This window comes from Salmo salar, chromosome 13, assembly GCF_965601325.2.
Source record: "Salmo salar chromosome 13, fSalSal1, whole genome shotgun sequence".
In the NCBI taxonomy this organism is placed as follows: domain Eukaryota; kingdom Metazoa; phylum Chordata; class Actinopteri; order Salmoniformes; family Salmonidae; genus Salmo; species Salmo salar.
Window position 1 is genome coordinate 116231452 of NC_138303.1, and position 18550 is coordinate 116250001.

Sequence of the window (18550 nt, forward strand, 5' to 3'; positions counted from 1 at the left end):
TGACACTCCTAGGACATTATGTTAGACAATGCATGCATTTTTAGTTCTATCAAGTTCATATTTATATCCAAAAACAGCGTTTTACTATGGCATTGATGTTGAGGAAATCGTTTCCCTCCAATAACCGGCAGTCAAGTCAGCGTCACAAATTAAATAATTAAAATTAGAAAACATTGGTAAAATATTATATTGTCATTTAAAGAATTATAGATTTACATCTCTTGAACGCAATCAACTTGCCAGATTTAAAAATAACCTTACTGGGAAATCACACTTTGCAATAATCTGAGCACTGCGCCCAGAAAAATACGCGTTGCGATACAGACTAGACGTCATGTTGGGGAGATCTAAAATCGAAAATACTATGTAAATAATCCATTACCTTTGATTCTCTTCATCAGATGTCACTTCCAGGTATCACAGGTCCATAACGAATGTAGTTTTGTTCAAAAAAGCTAATCATTTATGTCCAAAAATCTCCGTCTTGTTAGCACATGATCTAAGCCAGCCGGACTTCTCGTCATGAACGAGGGGAAAAAATATATTTCCGTTCGTTCAAACATGTCAAACGTTGTATAGCATAAATCATTAGGGCCTTTTTTAACCAGAACATGAATAATATTCAAGGTGGACGAATGCATACTCTTTTATAACGTATTGGAACGAGGGTACCCAACATGAACTCGCGCGCCAGGTGTCTAATGGGACATCATCGTTCCATGGCTCTTGTTCGGTCAGATCTCCCTCCAGAAGACTCAAAACACTTTGTAAAGGCTGGTGACATCTAGTGGAAGCAATAGGAAGTGCCAAAATATTCCTCAGCCCCTGTGTTTTTCAATGGGATAGGTTTAAAGTCAATACAACACATCAGGTATCCACTTCCTGTCAGAAAATGTCTCAGGGTTTTGCCTGCCAAATGAGTTCTGTTATACTCACAGACACCATTCAAACAGTTTTAGAAACTTTAGAGTGTTTTCTATCCATATATAATAAGTATATGCATATTCTAGTTACTGGGTAGGATTAGTAACCAGATTAAATCGGGTACATTTTTTTTATCCAGACGTGCAAATGCTGCCCCCTAGCCCTAACAGGTTAAACAGCCATCACTAACATTGAGTGGCTGCTGCCAACATACTGACTCAACTCTAACCACTTTAATAATGGAAAAATGTATGTAATAAATGATTCACTAGCCACTTTAAACAATGCCATTTTATATCATGTTTACATACCCTACATTACTCATCTCATGTGTATATACTGTACTCTATACCATCTACTGCATCTTGCCATCTTGATGTCATAAATGTATCACTAGCCACTTTAAACAATGCCACTTTATATAATGTTTACATATCCTACAATACTCATCTCATGTGTAAATACTGTACTCTATACCATCTACTGCATCTTGCCTATGCCGTTCGGCCATCACTCATTCATACATTTTTATGTACATATTCTTACTCATTCCTTTACACTTGTGTGTATAAGGTAGTTGTTGTGAAATTGTTAGGTTAGATTACTTGTTAGATATTACTGCACGGTCGGAAATAGAAGCACAAGCATTTCGCTACACTCGCATTAACATCTGCTAACCATGTGTATGTGGCAAATAAAATTTGATTTGATTTGATGATTTGATGAAAACCTGCTCCAGTGCTCTCAGGATCTCAGACGGGGTCAAAGGTTCACCTTCCAACAGAACAACGACCCTAAGCACATATTCAAGGCAATGCAGGAGTGGCTTCGGGAAAAGTCTCTGAATGTGCTTGAATGGATCAGCCAGAGACTGGACTAGAACCTGACCGAACGTCTGTGGAGAGACCTGAAAATAGCTGTGCAGCGACGTTCCCCATCCAACCTGACAGAGCTTGAGAGGATCTGCAGAGAAGAATGGGAGAAATTCCCCAAATACAGGTGTGCCAAGCTTGTAGCGTCATACCCTGTATTCGCTGGCAAAGATGCTTCAACAAGGTACTGAGTAAAGAGTCAGAAAACTTAGGGATGTCCAGAAGGTAGTGCGCTCTGACCAACGCATCACCGGGGGCATTCTGCCTGCCCTCCAGGACATCTACAGTACCCGATGTCACAGGAAGGCCAAAAAGATCATCAAGGGCATCAACAACCCTAGCCACGGCCTGTTCAGCCCGCTATCATCCGGAAGGAGAGATCAGTACAGATGCATCAAAGCTGGGACCGAGAGACTGAAAAACAGCTTCTATCTCAAAGCTATCAGACTGTTAAATACCCATCGCTAGGCAACTACCACCCAGTTACTGAACCCTGCACCTTAGAGGATGCTGTCCTACAGTCTGTACATAGACATGGAATCACTGGTCACTTTAATAATGTTTACATACTGCTTTACTCATCTCATATGTGTATATACTGTATTCTGCTGTATTTTTTGTCAATACCACTAAGACATTGATTGTCCAAATATTTATATATTTCTTAATTCCATTCTTTTACTTTTAGATTTGTGTTTATTGTTGTCACGGTCGTCGTAGTGAATGGACCAATACGCATTGGGTACGTGAATGCTCATGTTTATTTTACAAAATAAAACACGAAAACAGTGAACGGACGACAAACAGTCTTGCAGGCAACACACAGCTATCTATGCATAGAATAATCTCGCACAAATCCCATGACAAACACATTCCTAATTATAGGACCTTCAATCTGAGGCAACGATAGACAGCTGCCTCCAATTGAAGGCCCCAATCCCAATTACCTAAACACAGATCTAAACACCCTAGAACAGACATAGAAATATACAAACATAGAACAATGACCAAAACCCCGGAATACATAAATCAAACACCCCTCTACATACACACACACCCCAAACCATATAAAACAAATACCCCCTGCCACGTCCTGACCAAACTATAATAACAAATAACCCCTTTACTGGTCAGGACGTGACAATCGTTGTGAATTGTTAGATACTACTGCACTGTTGGAGCTAGGAAGAAATGCATTTCACTACACCCGCAATAACATCTGCTAAGCATGTGTTTGTGACCAATAAAATTTGATTTTGATTTGATTTTGTAGTATATTAAAGGTAATAACCCTTGAAACGTAATGTTAAGTTAAATTATGTATTTAGATATTGGTTCCCTTACCCTGTGAGCAGTCTATGAACTGCTCTTAGTCTCAGCCACTCTGACATTGCTCATCCGTATATTCATATATTCTTAATTCCAGTCCTTTACTTAGATTTGTGTGTATTAGGTATTTGTTGTGCAATTGTTAGATATTACTTGTTAGATTTGCTGCACTGTCAGAACTAGATGCATAGCACTTAGCAACACTCGCAATAACATCTCCTAAACACATGTTTTTGACCAATACAATTTGATTTGATTTGATACTAATGAGTGCAATCAGTCACTTCCTAGAAACAAGAATGTTATCATTTTCAGACAAACACGTTACTTCCTTCAGCACACTATTACAACAGTGTGACTGTTTTCAAATAAATGTTCAATATATCTTTTTTCATATTCAAGTTGTGTTGCTTATTGTTTAACCATTGATTTGTTCTAGGTCATTTTGGGAACTTAAGGAGCATCAGGTACTGCTGGAATGTCTACCAATAGCATGTCCATCTTTTTGTGATAAATTACACTGGTCACTGTTCAAAACATTTATAAAGTATTAAGAAAGTATGAATAGTCCTCACATTGGATGAGGGACTGCAAAACTACTTTACTAACAATCACTAACAATCACGGTTCATAAGAATATTTATTAAACATCTGACGAATGATCTTCTGAATCATTGTTACAGACTATAAAAGTTGTTTATAAATGTGTGAATAACTAGCTTACTAAAATAAATATAAGAGAAATGATAATAAACAATTTACTAATCCATTATAAACTATTTAGTGTGTTGCCCAATCTCTATATTCATTCAGAGTAAACAGCTTCTGAGAGAGCTGCTCTGGTGTGACCCCTGACCTAGCAGCAGTGATGTAGTGAGAGTAGTGGTAGTGAGAGTAGTGGTAGTGAGAGTAGTGGTAGGGAGAGTAGTGGTTGTGAGAGTAGTGGTAGTGTTCATAACCAGTATGTTGAGGTTCAAGTGTATGCTGTGGTCTCCTGCTCTGTTGTGTTGAATAATTAATGTAAATACTATAGTAGTTATTTATAAATGTGAGAATACCTAGCTGAGTAACATTTCACAAATGTGGCCTTAATATTTAAAGGTGAGCAAACTGTAAATTCCTTACAAATGGTTTATTACTGAATGTTATTATAAAGTGTTACCCATAATTGCATATTCTTACATTTTACCATCAACAAGTTACCCAATACAGAATTTATTTAGACCTGGACGTTATCTGTTATCATGCAGTATTGCACATTTCAACTTTACTAAACTTGATGAAGATGTTGTGTCACAATTGAGCCACTAGAGGGAGATGTTAAACAACATATAGAATGACTCATGACGTCCTCAAAATGTACTATTAGAAGGCTTACTATTTGTCATTAAGTAACACGGAACAACCACAGCCTTAGGTATTTGGAGTACACAATCCATAATGACTACAGTATCCTTTATAAAACAAGCGCCTTCTCCAAGTCATTCCATTCCATTCCAATCCAAATCAATCTGAATCAACACCACATGTATCTATGATGACAACACTGAGGTAAGTAATGCCAGTGTTCTGTTACATGAAATAAATACTTACAACAATTGTAGAAAAAAAACTATCAAACCTATGATAGCCAACGTATGGAATAAAATTTTAGGATCTACGAACGTCTTAAATTCAAAGTTATTAAAAGTTTAGCTGTCACTTTGAACCATGGGTAAAAGAAAGCATAAATTATTGGATTAATTAAGGAATTAACAAGTGGCAGAAAAATATGAAATATGATAAAAAAAATGGTCAATTAAAAAATAAATAAAAAAAGTTAATAAATAGAGTTGGAATCCAACAAATTAAATAGTTCAAAACAACAATAGCTAGAGTTTTTGCTGCTTTTCTCTCAGACTTATTAGCCTGTACAGTTTTAACACCAGACACACTGGCAGCCTCTTTAGAAAACACCTTTCTGGCCTGTGATCTGGCCACCACAAAGATTTTCACATAGAGTGTTATAATAATAGAGCACGGGACAACCATTGTAAATACAACGTCAATGATATTACCCCAGGTTATTCCTTCAAAAATAAAACATTCTGTCAAACACCTACTGGGTACCTGTACATTTACTAAGTTTTTTATAATAGCAGCATCGTATATGATAGAACAACACCAGGTAACGGATATACAACACATCATTCTTGTTGTTGTTATTTTAGAGTGGTACAATAAGGGATCAGACACAGCAACATAGCGGTCAATAGATATCAAGACCATATTACCCAGAGATAAAGAAGTACATAAAAAAGAGATGTAGAAATGAAACGCACAGAAATATTCCCCAAAAACCCAGCATGATTCCATTACTGCTACAGTCATTACTGGTATCACAATCAGTCCCACCAGAAGATCTGACACAGCCAGAGAAAGGATGAGCAGGTTGGTTGGAGTGTGGAGCTGCTTGAAGTGAGAGATGGAGATTATCAATACATTTTAGAATAAGGCTGTAACGTAACAAAATGTGGAAAATGTCCAGGGGTCTGAAAACTTTCCGAATGCCCTGTATTTATGAAAATACCCTCAAATTAAAGGTGATGTTCTATAATTCCACCTCATATTAAGCATTTGATCTCATATCCACAGCGCTGGAGTAATGTGCCATTTTTTTTTTTAACGTTGTCACGTCCTGACCAGTAATAGGGGTTATTTGTTATTATTGTTTGGTCAGGACGTGGCAGGGGGTGTTTGTGTCATGTGGTTTGGGCTATGTATTTAGGTAGAGGGGTATTTGTTTTATATGGTTCGGGGTGTGTGTGTATGTACAGGGGTGTTGGATTTATGTGTTCCGGGATTTTTGGTTTATGTTCTTGTTTTGTATTCTAGGGTTGTTGTATGTTTCTTTGTTGGCCTGGTGTGGCTCTCAATCAGGAACAGCTGTACATCGTTGTTGCTGATTGAGAGTCATACTTAGGGAGCCTGTTTTCCACCTTTCCCTTTGTGGGAGATTGTTTTTGCACTGCTGTGTATGGCCTGCGAAACTGTCATACTTTGTTTATTGTTTTTTTTTCGTGTTCACCTATAAATAAAATAATGATGAGCACGCAACCCGCTGCGCCTTGGTCTCTAACCTACAACACCCGTGACAAACGTTTTCCTGTAGAGAGAAACAGAGGACACAGATTACTTTCAGTACAGGAATTGCAGTGACCAGAGGAAGTCAGTATAATTCACAATCTGTGACAGAGGGATAACTTGACTTATTCTATACTGAACAAAAATATAAACACAAGATTTTACTGAGTTACAGTCATAAAAGGAAATCAGTCAATTGAAATTAAATAATTAAGCCTTAACCTATGGATTTCACATGATTGGGAATATAAATATACATCTGTTGATCAAAGATATACTATATATACAAAAGTATGGGGACACCACTTCAAATGAGTGGATCTGGCTATTTCAGAAACACACGTTGCTGACAGTTGTATAAAACCGAGCACATAGACATGTAATCTCCATAGACAAACATTGGCAGTAGAATGGGCTTACTGAAGAGCTCAGTGACTTTAAATGTGTCAATGTGTCAAAGGATGCCACCTTTCCAGCAAGTCAGTTCGTTAAATTTCTCTCCTGCTAGAGCTGCCCCGTTCAACTGTAAGTGCTGTTATTGTTCAATGGAAACATCTAGGAGCAACAATGTCTCCGCCACAAAGTTCTAGGCCACACAAGCTCACAGAATGGGAAGGCAGGAATCCTCTGTCCTCGGTTGCAACACTCACTACCGAGTTCCAAACTGCCTCTGGAAGCAACGTCAGCACAAGAACTGTTCGTTAGGATCTTCATGAAATGGGTATTCATTGCCGTTCATCCAAACACAAGCCTAAAATCCCCATGCGCAATGCCAAGTGTCGGCTCCGGTGGTGTAAAGCACGTCACCATTAGACTCTGAAGCAGTGAAAAACGCGTTCTCTGGAGTGATGAATCACGTTTCACAAATCTGGATTTGGCGAATGCCATGAGAATGCTACCTGCACTAATGCATAGTGCCAGCTGTAAAGTTTAGTGGAGGAGGAATAATGTTCTGGGGCTTTTTTTTCATGGTTTGAGCTAGACCACTTAGTTATGGTAAAGGGAAATCTTAAATTTATAGCATACAATGACATTCTAGACCTTGTGACAACAGTTTGGGGAAAGCCTTTCCTGTTCCAGCATGAAAATGCCTCAGTGCACAAACTGAGGTCCATTCAGAAATTGTTTGTCAACATGTGTGATGAAGAACCTGACTGGCCTGCACAGAGCCCTGACCTCGACCCCATCGAACACCTTTGGAATGCCGACTTCGAACCAGGCCTAATCGCACAACATCAATGACGAACTTCACTTACGCTCTTGTGGCTGAATGGAAGCAAGTCCCAGCAGCAATGTTCCAACATCTAGTGGAAAGCTTTCCCAGAAGGCTGAGGGCTATTATAGAGGAAAAGGGCTGACCAACTCCATATTAATGCCCATGGTTTTGGAATGAGATGTTCAATGAGCAGCTGTCCACATACTTTTGGCAATTTAGTGTCTAACAAAGTTCAGGAAAATCTAGGAAACAGAACTAGAGAAACAGGAAGGCGGGAAAGAATACTGAAGACCTGAAAAGATAAGACAAACTGGCAACAGACAAACAGAGAATACAGGTATAAATACACAAGGGTTAATGGGAAGATGGGCGACACCTGTAGGGGGTTGGAGACAAGCACAACGACAGGTGAAACAGATCAGGGTGTGTCAATAGCAGGTGTAATATCGCAAACGGACATGGCAGTTTCATCGATACGGATTCCAGCTTTAAAGGGAAATGTCACTCAAAAACAAGAATCAAAGTGTCGACGGCCACAACATCATGATGATGCAAAATATCGTATGATGCAAAAGGCATCGTCATACTGTATGATGATGTGGCCGGTGACACTTTGATTCTTGAAAGTCCAATATCTTGAAAAGTTGACATCAGACATGCAAAACATTTTGGGACTGTATCAACAGTGGAATAGTAAAAACTAAAAATAGTTTTTGAGTGTAAATTCCCTTTAAGTGCATAACTGCTAATCTCTAGGCAACTCCACACAATTAGCCACAACCCAAGGTCAGTGATGCAGAGCCACAAGGCCACCCCGGGCTGAAATCGATTTGACACCTTGCTGCAAAACTCACGTACATGCTCTAAAGTAGTTAACACAGCCATCTACACAGCCATCAGTAACGCAGCCAAAGAGTACAGCCTGCAGGTATATGGTACGTAAACAACAATCTGTGTGTGTGTGTGTGTGTGTGCGTGTGTGTGTGTGTGTGTGTGTGTGTGTGTGTGTGTGTGTGTGTGTGTGTGTGTGTGTGTGTGTTTTGTCCCTCCAGTCTCCCCCATTATCTGTGGTCAGAACCAGGTCCAGAACATGTGAGTGTGGTGGTGAACAACCCTGTGTCTCTAACCTGTGACATCCCTCTTCCTGCTATCACCTGGCTGAACGATGGAAACACAACAGAGCAGGAGACCACAGCAGACACTTCAACCTCAATATACTGGTTGTGAACACTACCACCACTCTCACTACTACTACTCTCACTACCACTACTCTCACTACTACTACTCTCACTACCACTACTCTCACTACCACTACTCTCACTACCACTACTCTCACTACCACTGCTCTCACTACCACTACTCTCACTACCACTACTCTCACTACTACTGTTCTCACTACCACTACTCTAACTACCATCACTCTCACTACCACCACTCTCACTACCACTACTCTCACTACTACTACTCTCACTACTACTACTCTCACTACCACCACTCTCACTACCACCACTCTCACTATCACTACTCTCACTACCACTGCTCTCACTACGTCACTGCTGCCAGGTCATGGGTCACACTAGCATCTTTTGGCATGTTAGATATGTCTATATCGACCCTGGATCATATTATATATGTGTTGATTCTGGATCATGCCCCATGAAATCAGGATGTGCCAACTCAGAGAGGCCATGTTTAAAACATTTCATTTCAGTTCTGTACTTGTGAAAATGTCTTGTTACTTGTCAAAAACGCTATATAAAGGGTGTAGGATTGAGACTTCAGTGAGGTTAGGGGGAGGTTTAGTCTGAAAACCTACCTCTTCATGAGTATCTTGATTAATGCCACCCCCCCATTCTGCTAAATGACTTAAATGGAAAATGTGTAGCAGAGGTGAGTCAGACTCATGCTCTCGTGATGAGGTAGCCCTGTCTGGTACTTCTAAATCAGTGTCACCTTCAGTCAAAGAGGGACTTTCCTCTTGGGCTATTTGGTTAAGATATTGGTTTTCCACTCAGGAAACCACGGTTCAGATCCCACCTGTGACAGAGTCATGATTCTTGACCTGTGCAGGGAAGACTAGTTTAGAGGTGAGGGTTTTACTGAGGCTGAGGCCTAATGGAAGTTGTACTCAGACTAATGACAATAGAGCTGTACTCAGGTTCACTTTGAATGTTTATGCTGTATTGGGGCCTTATTAGGGCCCTGGAGTAAAGCATTTGTGTGTCTCCAACACCTTTAATTGGTAGAATTCCTTAGAGTTTTGGACGTCATTATTCCAGAGCCTTACATACAGGTAATAACAGGACCCTCTGGTGTCAGAAACTTAACCAAGTCAAACTAACATCATTAAAGAGTTGTCCACTTATACGGTAGAGACAATATAGTCCCAGTGACATCAGTCACACAGCACAGGTTCACATTTGCTGATGTAATATGCTCTCTAAGAATCATTCTAGGTTTACCTACAATGTACTCACATCCTACCTTACCTTTGTCTGTACACTATGCCTTGAATCTATGCTATCGTGCCCAGAAACCTGCTCCCTTTACTCTCTGTTCCGAATGTGCTAGACGGCCAGTTCGTTAGCCTTTAGCCGTACCCTTATCCTACTTCTCCTCTGTTCCTCTGGTGATGTAGAGGTTAATCCAGGTCCTGCAGTGCCTAGCTCCACTCCCACTCCCCAGGTGCTCTCATTTGTTGACTTCTGTAACCGTAAAAGCCTTGGTTTCATGCATGTTAACATTAGAAGCTTACTCCCTAAGTTTGTTTTACTCACCGCTTTAGCACACTCTGCCAACCCGGATGTCTCAGCCGTGTCTGAAACCTGGCTTAGGAAAACCACCAAAAACCCTGAAATCTCCATCCCTAACTATAACATTTCCCGCCAAGATATAACTGCCAAAGGGGGCGGTGTTGCAATCTACTGCAAAGATAGCCTGCAGACTTCTGTATTACTATCCAAGTCTGTACCCAAACAATTCGAGCTTCTACTTCTAAAAGTTCACCTTTCCAGAAACAAGTCTCTCACTGTTGCCGCTTGCTATAGACCACCCTCTGCCCCCAGCTGTGCCCTCGACACCATTTGTGAATTGATTGCCCCCCATCTATCTTCTGGGCTAGTGCTACTAGGTGACCTAAACTGGGACATGCTTAACACCCCGGCCTTGTGTTACTAGCTCCAACAGTGTCTAGAATGTCTCGGAAAAACAATACAACTACACAAATAATCAAAACAAGAAACAATAAATAACAATCCACGTAGATATGTTAGTGAGAATATCAATAGGTTGTGTGTATAGACAGAATATCATTTGGAAAAGGAAATGGTATGTACAGTAGTAGGTACAGTGGGGTTCAAAATTATTAACTCCCTTGATAAAGATGATAAATAATTACTGTATAAAATAAATAATAGTAAATAATAATGAAATTATGTTATTTTATACTAATGCAATTGCTCAGAGAATATTTAGTTTAACAAGTCATATTTTTTTCTCCCAAAAAGGTAAGGGTAACAATTATTGACACCTTTTTAAAGCTTCTACAAATAAAGTAGTCAAAAGGTTAGTATTTAGTCCCATATTCCTAGCACGCAATGACTAAATCAAGTTTGTGACTCTACATCTTTGTTGGATGCTTTTGCAGTTTGTTTTGGTGGTTGGTGCTTCAATAGCAATGAATGGTAAATAATGTATTGTTATTTTGGAGTCTCTCTTGTTATAAATAAGAAAATAATATGTTAATTAACACTTCGGATAATCCTGGATGAGTCGTGAATAATGATGAATGAGAAAATTAAAGACGATCAAATATCATACCCCCCCCCAAAAATGCTAACCTCCACTGTTATTGTAATGCTGAGAGGTTAGAATTTCTTGGGGCATCTGTAACTTTCTCACTTATCATTATTCCGGATTCATTTGTCGAGTCACAAGCTTGATGTAGTCGTTGCATGGGACCAAGTACTTTACTTTTTACTACTTTAATACACATATAAGTGAATTTGTCCTAATACATTTGCTTCCCTAAAATGGGAGGACTATGTACAACAAGTGATATCATTTCTAAATGGTTCAACTGATATACATGGGTGAAAATACCCTCATAGTCATTCTCGGATTTCAAATGTAAACTTTTGAAGTATAGAGCCAAAATAAGAAAAAATGCTTTACTGTCCCAATAATTACAGAGGGCACTGTATGTAACCCATTTGAACTAAATGAGGCCTTTAGACATCACTCTAGGTAAAATCACATAGGAATGCATTATGTCCAGCAGAGAGATAAGTAACCCATTTTAACTAAATGCGAACATTTAACCTATACAGAAAGCAAGTAAAGGTCATGTAAAAACTATTTGTCGCTAAATCCGGAGAAATGACGTACCATGTAAAGACTGTTGGTCACTAAATCCAGCTTGAAGGACCAGTAATAATACTGTAGGTAATTACCACTAATTACTTCATGTTACTTTGACAAGTTTCAACCACATGTTTTACTGTGGCTGTTACTAGTCTTTAATGTTAGAGTTGCCAGTACTGCTTTGTGTATTGTTTATTGTATGTAGTATTATTCCTTACTTTCAGAAGTATCATTATTGCATTGGTTGCACAAATACCTTTGCAGAAGAGATTTTAATTGTTATATTGGTAAGCATAGACTTTTGCATGCACACGCTACCACAGTATTTTCCATAGTGGCCTTTATTAAGGTGTTTTATTACCCTGCCATGGGCGACCTTCTATTGTCATCCCAGAGTCACCTCAGACGGTTCTTGGAGCTCATGTTTGGAGTATTTTATGACCCTGTGGTCCAATAGTCAATGTGCTGGTAAAATTTAGGTAGCCTTGTTGTCAAATTATGTTTGTTAAAATCCCCAGCTACAATAAATGCAGCCTCAGGATATATGGTTTCCAGTTTACATAGAGTCCAGTGAAGTTCTTTCATGGCCGTCAAGGTATCTGCTTGAGGAGGATATACACGGCTGTGACTATAATCGAAGAGAATTCTCTTGGGAGATAATGCGGTTGGCATTTGATTGTAAGGAATTCTAGGTCAGGTGAACAAAAGGACTTGAGTTCCTGTATGTTGTTATTGTTACACCATGAGTCATTGATCATGAGGCATACACCGCCGCCCTTCTTCTTACCAGAGAGATGTTTGTTTCTGTCGGTGCGACGCATGATGGTACGTCACTATAAGTAAAATCCCATAAGAATGCATTATGTCCAGCAGAGAGCTATGCAACCCAATTAACTAAATGTGGCCTGTATATGTCACTATAGGTAAAATCCCAGAGGAATGCATTATGTCCAGCAGAGAGATATGTAATCCATTTTAACTAAGTGCCTTTATGATGAGACCATTTAACCTATGGTTCACGTCCTGACCAGGTAAAGGGGTTGTTTGTTATTATAGTTCGGTCAGGGCGTGGCAGGGGGTGTTTGTTTAGTGTGTTTCGGGTTTTTTTTGGGCAATGTTCTATGTTAGTCTATTTCTATGTCTGTGTCTATTTATTCTATTTCTATGCTTAGTTTATTGGGTTGACCTTCAATTGGAGGCAGCTGTTCCTCGTTGTCTCTAATTGAAGGTCCTATTTAATAGGGGTGTTTGTTCATTGGGATTTGTGGGTAGTTGTTTCTCCGTATAGTCATTTGTCCTTACGGACTGTTTTTCGTTGTTGTTTTGTTTTGTTTCTTTAATAAATAAGATGATGAGCATGACACATTCCCGCTGCGTTTTGGTCTACTCCATACGACGAACGTGACACCTATACAGAAAGCAAGTAAAGGTCTTGTAAAAACTATTTTTATAGTTATATATATATATATATATATATATATATATATATATATATATATATACAGCTATACATATATATATATTACTTTTATATACAGCACACACTGTGTAGAGATTTTCTATTGTGTTATTGACTGTTCGTTTGTTTATTCCATGTGTAACTCTGTGTTGTTGTTTGTGTCGCACTTCTTTGCTTTATCTTGGCCAGGTCGCAGTTGTAAATGAGAACTTGTTCTCAACTGGCCTACCTGGTTAACCTGTTATGGCTAGGGGGCAGTATTTTCACGGCTGGATAAAAAACGTACCCGATTTAATCTGGTTACGACTCCTGCCCAGTAACTAGAATATGCATATAATTATTGGCTTTGGATAGAAAACACTCCAAAGTTTCTAAAACTGTTTGAATGGTGTCTGTGAGTATAACAGAACTCAAATGGCAGGTCAAAACCTGAGAGATTCCTTTACAGGAAGTGGCCTGTGTTAGGGTTGAACTGGCTATTTGTATGCATAACTTATATAATATACCGGGGAAGCTATGCTACAATATTAAGTATATAAACTACGAGTAAATCTACAACCGGCAACAGGAAGTGCGTCATGACGCTGGGATCAGCCTGCACGCCGACGACAGGAGGAACAAGTTTAAACCACGCTCCTCCTCCCTCTGACAGACCAGCATTGAGCGGGAACTATAAAAGAGAGAACAATAGAATGTGACGCCCTCTTCTCTGTCTGCCCTGCGAGGTGTCACAGAGAGACCGTATACGAACGACATATTTACCATACACGTGTTTGCATTAATTAAAGTACAGATAAATTAGAAGTTACTATGTGCTGACTATTTTGTTCTAATACCAGAAACGAACTGTCGCAACATTAACACCTGTCTGACAATTTCTTGAACTTCTTTACCATCTCTATCTTTTACAAAGGATCTCTGCTCTAACGTGACACTTCCTACGTCTTCCATGGGCGCTCAGAGCCCGGGAAAAACCTGAATATCGTCATCCCAGCCCCAGGCTGAAACACATTATCGCCTTTCTCAAGTGGCCGATCAAGGGACTGTGGGCTTAGGCGCATGCCCTGGCCGCCCCCGTCTTTGTGATTTTTCCTCTGTTTGCCGAAAAGGAGATTCCCGGTCGGAATATTATCACTTTTTTTACGAGATGAATTGCATAAAAATTGATTTTAAACAGCGGTTGACATGCTTCGAAGTACGGTAATGGAATATTTAGAATTTTTTTGTCACGAATTGCGCCATGCGCGCGACACTGATTTACCATTTCGGATAGTGTCTGGGACGCACGAACAAAACGCCGCTATTCGGATATAACGATGGATTATTTTGGACCAAACCAACATTTGTTATTGAAGTAGCAGTCCTGGGAGTGCATTCTGACGAAGACAACAAAAGGTAATCAAACTTTTATAACAGTAAATCTGATTTTGGTGAAGGCTAAACTTGCCGGGTGTCTAAATAGCTAGCCCGTGATGGCTGGGCTATGTACTTAGAATATTGCAAAATGTGCTTTCACCAAAAAGCTTTTTTAAAATCGGACATATCGAGTGCATAGAGGAGTTCTGTATCTATAATTCTTAAAATAATTGTTATGCTTTTTGTGAACGTTTATCGTGAGTAATTTAGTAAATTGTTAGCAAATTCCCCGGAAGTTTGCGGGGGGTATGCTAGTTCTGAACGTCACATGCTAATGTAAAAAGCTGTTTTTTGATATAAATATGAACTTGATTGAACAAAACATGCATGTATTGTATAACATAATGTCCTAGGTGTGTCATCTGATGAAGATCATCAAAGGTTCGTGCTGCGTTTAGCTGTCTTCTGGGTTTTTGTGACATTATATGCTAGCTTGAAAAATGGGTGTCTGATTATTTCTGGCTTGGTACTCTGCTGACATAATCTAATGTTTTGCTTTCGCTGTAAAGCCTTTTTGAAATCGGACAGTGTGGTTAGATAAAAGAGAGTCTTGTCTTTAAAATGCTGTGAAATAGTCATATGTTTGAAAAATTGAAGTTTTTGTATTTTTGAGGAATTTGTAATTCGCGCCACGCCTATCATTGGAGCAGGTGTTCCGCTAGCGGAACGTCTAGATGTAAGAGGTTAAATAAAGGTGAAATACATTTTTTTTAAATTTGTCGCTAAATCTGGAGAAATGACGGCCCATGTAAAACCTGTTGGTCGCTAAATCCAGCTCAAAGGACCTGTGATAATAGACAATTACCACTAATTAATTAATGTTACTTTGATAAGTTTTAACCATATGTTCTACTGTACGGCTGTTACTATTTTGTTTTATGTTGGAGTTTCCAATACCGCCCTACCAAGCAAAAAGGCAGTAACTGCTCATAGCGTGCAACTGAGAAAAATTGTTTCTATTTACCTTGGTTTCGCCGTAACTTTATGCAGTTACTGCTAACATGATCTCCAATTTCTCCAACACAATACAATAGAGGCAGGATACACATGATTAAGCATGTATTTAATGTAACAAAAATGACAACTTGTTTTTGACCAAATGAGCAATTACTGCCTTTTTGCTTGGGAGGGCAGAATACTGCTTTGCGTATTGCTTATCGCGTGTAGTATTATTTCGTACTGCTGTAAGTGTTGTTATTGCAATGGTTAAACAAATACTTTTGCAGAAGTGGATTAATTGTTGTATTGGTAAAAATAGTATTTTGCATGCACACGCTACCACATCGTTTTTCATAGTGGCCTTTATTAAGTTGACGGTTCTTGGAGCTTGCTCATGTGTAATTTACGACCCTGTGACGCCAGGGCAGACATGATAAGATCTCAGCCTGGCAGATTCTGACACAAGGCTGGAGAGAGAGGGTGCCATAATTCTTGACCCTTTGTCAATCCAAGTAATTTGTTTCTCTCTCTCTGTGTCAAAAGATTTTATTGACAATTACATGAAGTTGATGCAGAGTCAATATTTGCAGTGTTGACCCTTCTTTTTCAAAACCTCTGCAATCCGCCCTGGCATGCTGTCAATTAACTTCTGGGCCACATCTTGACTGATGGCAGACTATTCTTGCATAATCAATGCTTGGAGTTTGTCAGAATTTGTGGGGTTTTGTTTGTTCACCCGCCTCTTGAGGATTGACCACAAGTTCTCAATGGGATTAAGGTCTGGGGAGTTTCTTGGCCATGGAACCGATGTTCGATGTTTTGTTCCCCGAGCCACTTAGTTATCACTTTTGCCTTATGGCAAGGTGCTCCATCATGCTGGAAAAGGCATTGTTCGTCACCAAACTGTTCCTGGATGGTTGGGAGAAGTTGCTCTCGGAGGATGTGTGGGTACCATTCTTTATTCATGGCTGTGTTCTTAGGCAAAATTGTGAGTGAGCCCACTCCCTTGGCTGAGAAGCAACCCCACACATGAATGGTCTCAGGATGCTTTACTGTTGGCATGACACAGGACTGATGGTAGTGCTCACCTTGTCTTCTCCGGACAAGCTTTTTTCCGGATGCCCCAAACAATCGGAAAGAGGATTCATCAGAGAAAAAGACTTTACCCCAGTCCTCAGCAGTCCAATCCCTGTACCTTTTGCAGAATATCAGTCTGTCCCTGATGTTTTTCCTGGAGAGAAGTGGCTTCTTTGCTACCCTTCTTGACACCAGGCCATCCTCCAAAAGACTTCGCCTCACTGTGCGTGCAGATGCACTCACACCTGCCTGCTGCCATTCCTGAGCAAGCTCTGTACTGGTGGTGCCCCGATCCCTCAGCTGAATCAACTTTAGGAGACGGTCCTTGTGCTTGCTGGACTTTCTTGGGCTCCCTGAAGCCTTCTTCACAACAATTGAACCGCTCTTCTTGAAGTTCTTGATGATCCGATAAATGGTTGATTTAGGTGCAATCTTACTGGCAGCAATATCCTTGCCTGTGAAGCCATTTTTGTGCAAAGCAATGATCACTCTGCGTGTTTCCTTGCAGGTAACCATGGTCGACAGAGGAAGAACAATGATTCCAAGCACCACCCTCCTTTTGAAGCTTCCAGTCTGTTATTCGAACTCAATCAGCATGACAGAGTGATCTCCAGCCTTGTCCTTGTCAACACTCACACCTGTGTTAACGAGAGAATCACTGACATGATGTCAGCTGGTCCTATTGTGGCAGGGCTGAAATGCAGTGGAAATGTTTTTGGGGGATTCAGTTCATTTGCATGTCAAAGAGGGACTGCAATTAATTGTAATTCATCTGATCACTCTTCATAACATTCTGGATTATATGCAAATTGCCAACATACAAACTGAGGCAGCAGACTGAAAATTAATATTTGTGTCATTCTCAAAACTTTTGGCCACGACTGTACATATATTCATATTTATTTGTATTTATTTTACCAGGTAAGTTGACTGAGAACAAGTTCTCATTTACAGCAAAGACCTGGGGAATAGTTACAGGGGAGAGGAGGGGGATGAATGAGCCAATTGTAAACTGGGGATGATTAGGTGACCGTGATGGTATGAGGGACAGCTTGGAAATTTAGCCAGGACAATAGGGTTAACACCCCTACTCTTACGATAAGTGCCATGGGGTCTTTAACCTCTATGGGCTAGGTGGGACGCTAGCGTGCCACCCGTGGTGCACTCCATCAACAGCAGGTGCATTTCAAGAGCGGCAAATTTGAATCCAAATAAATGTCAAAATTCAAATTTTTCAAACATACAACTATTTTACACCCTTTGAAAGATAAACATCTCCTTAATCTAACCACGTTTTACGATTTCAAAAAGGTTTTACGGCGAAAGGATTAATTTTAGAGTATGTTAGGACAGTACATTTACAAGAGTTGTGTGTAATGTTTTGTCAATTCAAAGACCGGGTCACCAAAACCATAAAACCAGCTAAAATGATGCACTAACCTTTTACAATCTCCATCAGATGACACTCCTAGGACATTATGTTAGACAATGCATGCATTTTTAGTTCTATCAAGTTCATATTTATATCCAAAAACAGCGTTTTACTATGGCATTGATGTTGAGGAAATCGTTTCCCTCCAATAACCGGCAGTCAAGTCAGCGTCACAAATTAAATAATTAAAATTAGAAAACATTGGTAAAATATTATATTGTCATATAAAGAATTATAGATTTACATCTCTTGAACGCAATCAACTTGCCAGATTTAAAAATAACCTTACTGGGAAATCACACTTTGCAATAATCTGAGCACTGCGCCCAGAAAAATACGCGTTGCGATACAGACTAGACGTCATGTTGGGGAGATCTAAAATCGAAAATACTATGTAAATA

General features: G+C 39.6%; 1 pseudogene; it reads right to left on the reverse strand.

The window, feature by feature from the left end:
- Positions 1–4782: 4782 nt before the first annotated feature.
- On the reverse strand, positions 4783–6333 carry LOC145859987 (trace amine-associated receptor 5-like; annotated as a pseudogene).
- Between the last annotated feature and the right edge of the window lie 12217 nt (positions 6334–18550).